Consider the following 7,039-nt stretch of genomic DNA (forward strand, 5'->3'; position numbering starts at 1 on the left):
ATCGCTTGAACCCGGGAGGCGGAGGTTGCAGTGAGCCGAGATTGCACCACTGCACTCCAGCCTGGGCAACAGAGCTAGACTTCGTCTCAAAAAAAAAAAAAAAATGTGCTTGGGTATTCCTACTGATAGCGCTCTCATTGCTGTCACCTTCCTGGTCACTCCGTTGATTCACTGATTTTACCACCTGGGTCCACCACTATTCCTACTGATCATTCCTGGCACCTTAACTTCCACAGAGACAATTTAACATGCTGATTTCCAAGTCACTACGTTAGCCCCATTGTCTTTATTTCCCATGGCATCTCAACTGTCAAGTCATAGGGTCATATCCAAGGTTTCGTCATCACCAATAACTGCAATACAGCCAAACATCTGATTTCAAATAGCCTATTCCTTGACACAGGTGCCTTCTATTTTCGCCCACTCCTGCAGTTTTCTGCAGGCATCCAGCCTTCTCCCACTTCTCACTAACCATTCCCCCCGTGAGTCCTTTATGTCCTTTCCTGTCTACTTTAGATTTCACAGTTCGACACTGTCACCACACCCTTGCAAACACCCTTACTTAATCCCTTTCTCCTTTTTTCTCTGTTGTACTTGCCTAGAATCCCAACTCTTAAAAATCATACAGCTGAGCTGAGTAGACTCAATTCTGAGTTATGACCACAAATCTCAGATTAACATTCAACATAAGTATCGTATTACACCTCTGCAGTTATGGTCTTCTTCCAGTATCACTAATCTACATATTCTCTTTCCTCAAGTCTCTACTGCCCAATTCGTTCCTCACACCTTCCACAGACCACAGATGAGAGCTTTTACATTTCTTCTAACCAGCAAATGCACTAACTTACTCCCACCCAGTCTGATGTCTCCCACCTTCTTTCCTGATGCATTTGATAAACCCTTTCTTGACCCCAGGTCCCACTTGACTCCCCTTTACAGCAAAGGTTCTGAATTTTTATTTTGTTTTATTTTTGAGATGAAGTTTAACTCTTATTGCCCAGGCTGGAGTGCAGTGGTGTGATCTTGTCTCACTGCAACCCCTGCCTCCCGGGTTAAAGCTATTCTCCTGCCTCAGCCTCTTGAGTAACTGGGAATATAGACACATGCCACCACGCTGGGCTAATTTTTGAATTTTTAGTAGAGACAGGGAGGGTGTCATCACATTGGCCAGGTTGGTCTCAAACTCCTGACCTCAGGCGATCCGCCGGCCTCGGCCTCCCAAAGTGCTGGTATTACAGGCGTGAGCCACCACACCCGGCCTTGATGAGCATTCTGTTTCTATCCTTTCTTTTTCAACCTATCTGTGCCTTTAGACAGTCACATGTCTTTTACCAACAGGGATGCATTCTGAGAAATGTAAGGTGATTTCGTTGCTGTGTGAACACCCTAGATTGTATTTAAACTGAGTATAGCCTATTATACAACTCGGCTCTATGGGTGTAGTTTAGGCTACAACACATCTAGGCTACAGACTTGTACAGCATGTTACTGTACTGCATACTGTAGGCAATTGTAACACAATAGTAAGTATTTGTGTATCTAAACATAGAAAGGGTACAGTAAAAATTTGGTATTATAATCGTATGGGACCATCATCATGTATGTGGTCTGTTTTTGACTGAAAAGATGTTATGTGGTGCAGGACTGCATTTAAAATGTGTCTTTTGTAAGTAACATATAGTTGAGTCTTGTTTTTTAATAGTCTGACCTTTGTCACTTAATTGGAATATTCTATTTACATTTGCTGTATTTTTAAACATAACTAGCATTTACTAATTATTAATATAATTGAGTTTGCATTTTTATAATTACTAATGTAATGTAATTACTAATATAAATAGGTTTAAGTCCTATCTTGCTGCTTGTTTTCTCTTTGTTCATCTGCTCTTTATTCCTTTATTTCTCCTTTACCTGCTTTTCTTTGGATTAATCAGGTTTTTTTTTTATCATTACATTTTGTCCTCCATTAGCTTTTTTATTTTTATTTATTATTTTTAGGCACGGGGTCTTGCTTTGTCACCAAGGCTGGAGTGCAGTGGTGCTATAGCCATACGAGCCTGGACAAGATCGCCTCAGCCTGAGTGCTGATACAGTGTACACCACCACGCCCAGCTACATTAGCTTAAAAAAAAACTTTTATTTTGAAATAATTTCAGACTTATAGAAAAGTTGTAAGAAGAATATGAAGGAACTCCATATACCCTTCACTCAGTTCCACTATTTGTTAACATTTCTCCACATTGCTTTTTCACTGTGCTTTCTTCTGAACCACTGAGCCATTAAGTTGCAGAAATCAGGACCCTTTGTCCCACAACACCTCAGTGTGTATTTCTCAGGAACAAAGACATTCACTTATGTAACCGTAGTGCAATTCTAAAAATTAAGACATTTTACAAATACTTAATCTAATATAGATGGTCTCCGGCTTATGATTGTTCAATTATGATTGTTCGACTTTGTGATAAGCTTATTGGGACATAACCCTATGGTAAGTCGAGGGGCATCTGGATTTACTGATAGTTCAAGCTATGATTTTTCACCTTATGACTGGTATAACAGAGTAATAAATGTATTTTCAACGTGTGGTATTTTTTAACAATGGTATCAGCCCCATCAAGTGAGGATCTAATTCTATCCATTTCACGTTTTTATGTCCTTAAAAAATCCCCAGTCCAGGATCTCATCAAGGATCATGCATTACATTTTGTTGACATGTCTCTTTAGTCTTCCTTCCTCTGCCCGCCCCTCCCCTCCTCTCCCCTTCCCTCCCCTCCTCTCCCCTTCCCTCCCCTCCTCTCCCCTTCCCTCCCCTCTTCTTCCCGCCCCGCCCCGCCCCGCCCCGCCCCCCCCCCCGCCCCGCCCCGCCCCGCCTGCCTGCCTGCCTTCCTTCCTTCCTTCCTTCCTTCCTTCCTTCCTTCCTTTTTTGTTTTTTTGATAGAGTCTCACTCTGTTGCCCAGGCTGGAGTGCAGTGGTGCAGTCTCGGCTTATTGCAGTCTCTGCCTCCTGGGTTAAACTGATTCCCGTTCTTCAGCCTCCCAAGAAGCTGGCACTACAGGCATGCACCACCAGGCCCAGCTAATTTTTATTTTTAGTAGAGATGGGGGGGTCCCGCTATGTTGGCCAGGCTGGTCTTGAACTCCTGTCCTCAAGCGATCCAGCTGCCTTGGCCTCCCAAAGTCCTGAGATTACAGGCGTGAGTCACTGAACCCAGCCTGTTTTAGTCTTCCTTAATCTGGAACAGTTCGTCAGACATTTTTTTGTCTTTCATGGCCTTGACATTTTTGAAAAGTAGAGGCTAGTTATTTTGTCAAATGTTCTTCAGTTTATGATATTTCTTCATGATTTGGTTCAGGTTAGTTTTTTTGGCAGGAATATTGACTAGGTAATCTCATATCTTTTCAGTGTCTCACATCAGGAGGCATAAGGATTTTATTCATCCCATTATTGGCTGTGTTAACTTTGGTCATGATTAAGGTACCACCAGGTTTCTCCAATATAAAATTTCTTTTCTTCCTCTTATAATTAATAAGTAATTCATGGGGGAAAACTTTGGGGCTGTGTAAATATGCTATTCTCATCAAACTTTCCTTCACTTGCTTTAGCAATCAGTGATGATTCTTGCTTGGATTAATTAATATTGTGGTGGTTGCAAAGTGGTGATCTTCATTTTATTTATCTATTAGTTATTATTTATCTATTTATTTTTAGAGATAGGGTCATGCTGTCCACTCAGACTGGAGTACAGTGGTGCCATCATAGCTCACTGTAGCCTCAAACTCTTGGGCTCAAGTGATTCTCCCACCTCAGCCTCCCAAACAGCTGAGACTATAGGCACTTGCCACCATGCCTGGCTTAGTTTTTAATTTTTTGTAGACAACAGTGTCTTGCTTTGTTGCCCAGGCTGGTCTCAAAGTCCTGCCTTCAGGCAATCCTTCTATCTCGGCCTCTCAAAGTGCTGGGATTACAGGCATGAGCCACTGCACCTGGCTGATTTTATCATTCTTTCCATATTCATTAGTTGTACCATTACTTTTTAAATTGTACATTCTGCAAAACACTCCTCATTATGGTCTAGCACTGTCTGAATGACATAAGAAACTTCGTTTAATATCCAATCCCAATCTTTGGACTAGTATTGTCATTATTTTATTTCTATGTATCTTAAAATTCCACAAGGCCTTATTATTGTTGTTTTAAATAGTCAATATTCTTTTATATATCCCCATACCTTTCTGGTGCTTTTCGTTATTTTTCAACTTTGTGATCAGTTTCTGTCATTTCCTGCTTCTTTCTAGGATCATCTTCCTTTAGCCTGTAGGACTTTTTAGCATTTTCTGTAGAGCTAGTCTTCTGGTAATTAATTTTCTCAAATTTTGTTTGTCTGAAAAGTTTCTTTTTTTTTTTTTTGAGACGGAGTCTTGCTCTGTCACCCAGGCTGCAGTGCAGTGGTGCAGTCTCAGCTCACTGCAACCTCTGCCTCCCAGCTTCAAGCGATTCTCCTGCCTCAGTCTCCTGAGCAGTTGGTATTACAGGTGCCTGCCACCACGCCTGGCTAATGTTTGTATTTTTTAGTAGAGATGGGGTTTCACCATGTTGGCAAGGCTGGTCTTGAACTCCTGGCTTCAGGCGATCCACTCTCCTCAGCCTCCCAAAGTGCTGAGATTACAGGCATGGGCCACCGGGCCCGGCCTGAAAAGTCTTTAAAGTTTATAGGATATATTCACTGGAATATAATTCTAGATTGGCAGACTTTTAATTTTTTTGTTTTTCAGCCCCTTAAGGATACCATTTTATTGTCTTCTGGTTCCTTAGTTTTATTGAAAAGTTAGCCATAAATCTTATTAATGTTCCTCTGACAGTACTATGTCCTTGTAATTCTGCTTATCTTAAGGACTTCGTGGGTTTTAGCAGTTTGAGCACAGTGTAACTATAGCATGGTCTTCTTTGTATCTCCCTGGTGCTCACTGAACTTCCTAAATCTGTGGCTTTATGTCTTTTTCAATTTAGGGAAATTGTAGACATTATCTCTTCTAATGTTAATTCGACCCTATTCTCTCTTCCACTCCTTCCGGGATTCCCATTATAATTATTTAAACTCTTGACTGTGTCCCAAGTGTCTCTTATCAGCTGCTTTATTTTTCCAGTCTTATTTCTCTTTGCTTTAGTTTGGATATTTTTCTATTGACCTACTCACTAATCCTGACATCTGCTGTGTCTGGTACATTGTTCAATCCATCCAAATAAGTTAATTTCAGATATTGTGTCTTTCAGTTTTAAGTTGACTCTTTTTCACAGATTCCAACATTCAATTGAAATTTTCCATCTTTTTATCCATTTTATTAACTTAATACACTAGTCACAAAGTCCTTGTTTGTTAAATCCATTATCTGGATTATCTAGAGGACTGCTTCCATTTATACTTTCTCTTGATTGCTGGTCCATGTTTTCTTGACTCGTTGCATTCTAGTAATTTTTTTTTTTTTCTTGAGATGGAGTCTCGCTCTGTCGCCCAGGCTGGAGTGCAGTGGCATGATCTCGGCTCACTGCAAGCTCCACCTCCTGGGTTCATGCCATTCTCCTGCCTCAGCCTCCTGAGTAGCTGGGACTACAGGTGCCTGCCATCACGCCTGGCTAATTTTTTGTATTTTTTAGTAGAGACGGGGTTTAACCGTGTTAGTCAGGATGGTCTTGATCTCCTGACCTCGTGATCTGCCCGCCTTGGCCTCCCGAAGTGCTGGGATTACAGGCGTGAGCGACTGCACCCGGCCACAGTAATTTTTTTTATTACATGCCAACCATTGTATATATAAGAACCATAGAGACTGCGAATGATATTCTTACCATAGAAAGGTCCTCTTTCCTCTGTTAGGCAGAGAGGATTCGGGACTAATTACTTCAATACAGTCAGGGATTGAGCTGAGTTGCAGGGTCTTCTTTTGTTGCCCAGGCTGGAATGCATTGGTACAATCACAGCTCACTGTATCCTTGAAGTCCTGGTCTCGAGTGATCCTCCTGCCTCAGCCTCTCAAATAGTGGGGACTATAGGTGCATGCCACCATGCCCTGGCTGAATTTTTTATTTTTTGTAGAGACAGGGTCTCACTATATTGCCCAGGCTGGCCTTGAACTCCTGGTCTCAAGCAATCCTCTTGCCTCAACCTCCAAAAGCGCTGGGATTACAGGCATGAACCACCTCACCCAGCCTGGGCTGCAGTTTTTGTATAAGGGTCAGTCCACCGTTGATTCATGTTTGTCCTTCTAGGCTTTTGATTAGGAGCCTAGATTTGTCTCCTCAGCTGAGAAAGACGGAAAGAGAGTCAAGGTGGTCCCTCCAGGTTTTGACTTTAGATCGTTAGCCTCCTGCCCCCATGCAGATTCAAAACATAGCAAATATCTTTTTTTTTTCTTTCTTCAAGATGGAGTCTTGCTCTGTTGCCCAGGCTGGAGTGCAGTGGCGCAGTCTTGACTCACTGCAACCTCTGCCTCCTGGGTTAAAGAGATTCTCCTGCCTCAGCCTCCCAAGTAGCTGGAATTAAAGACGAGCACCATGCCCAGCTAAATTTTGTATTTTTAGTAGAGACAGGTTTTTGCCATATTGACCAGGCTGGTCTCAAACCCCTGACCTCAAGTGATCCATCCGCCTCCTCCCAAAGTGCTGGGATTACAGGTGTGAGCCACTATGCCCGGCCCCAAAATAGCAATTATCTTGAGAGTAGACTAAATAGCAAATATCTTGTGGAAAGCCTTTCCCCCTAGCAGGACATTGTCCCCTAAGAACTATGGGAGATTAAGCCCTTAAAAGCCTCCATCCCAGTTCCCTAGCCTCCAGCATTACCCCAGCTGAAGCAGCACTCCAGCAAATGCCCCATGGTGGAAAGCCAGCCATATATTTGGGGCTTCTCTAAGTTTCCAGTTTGTCATGCCAACCCCAAATGACCACCTTAAAAGCTCTGCTAGTTTCTCTAGATGATGCCTTTCTCCTGAGGAAGGTGCAGTTCTTAGCCTATGCCTAGAACTGGCGAATGTCTCCAGAAAA

Source organism: Nomascus leucogenys, chromosome 5, assembly GCF_006542625.1.
Source record: "Nomascus leucogenys isolate Asia chromosome 5, Asia_NLE_v1, whole genome shotgun sequence".
NCBI classification, from domain to species: domain Eukaryota; kingdom Metazoa; phylum Chordata; class Mammalia; order Primates; family Hylobatidae; genus Nomascus; species Nomascus leucogenys.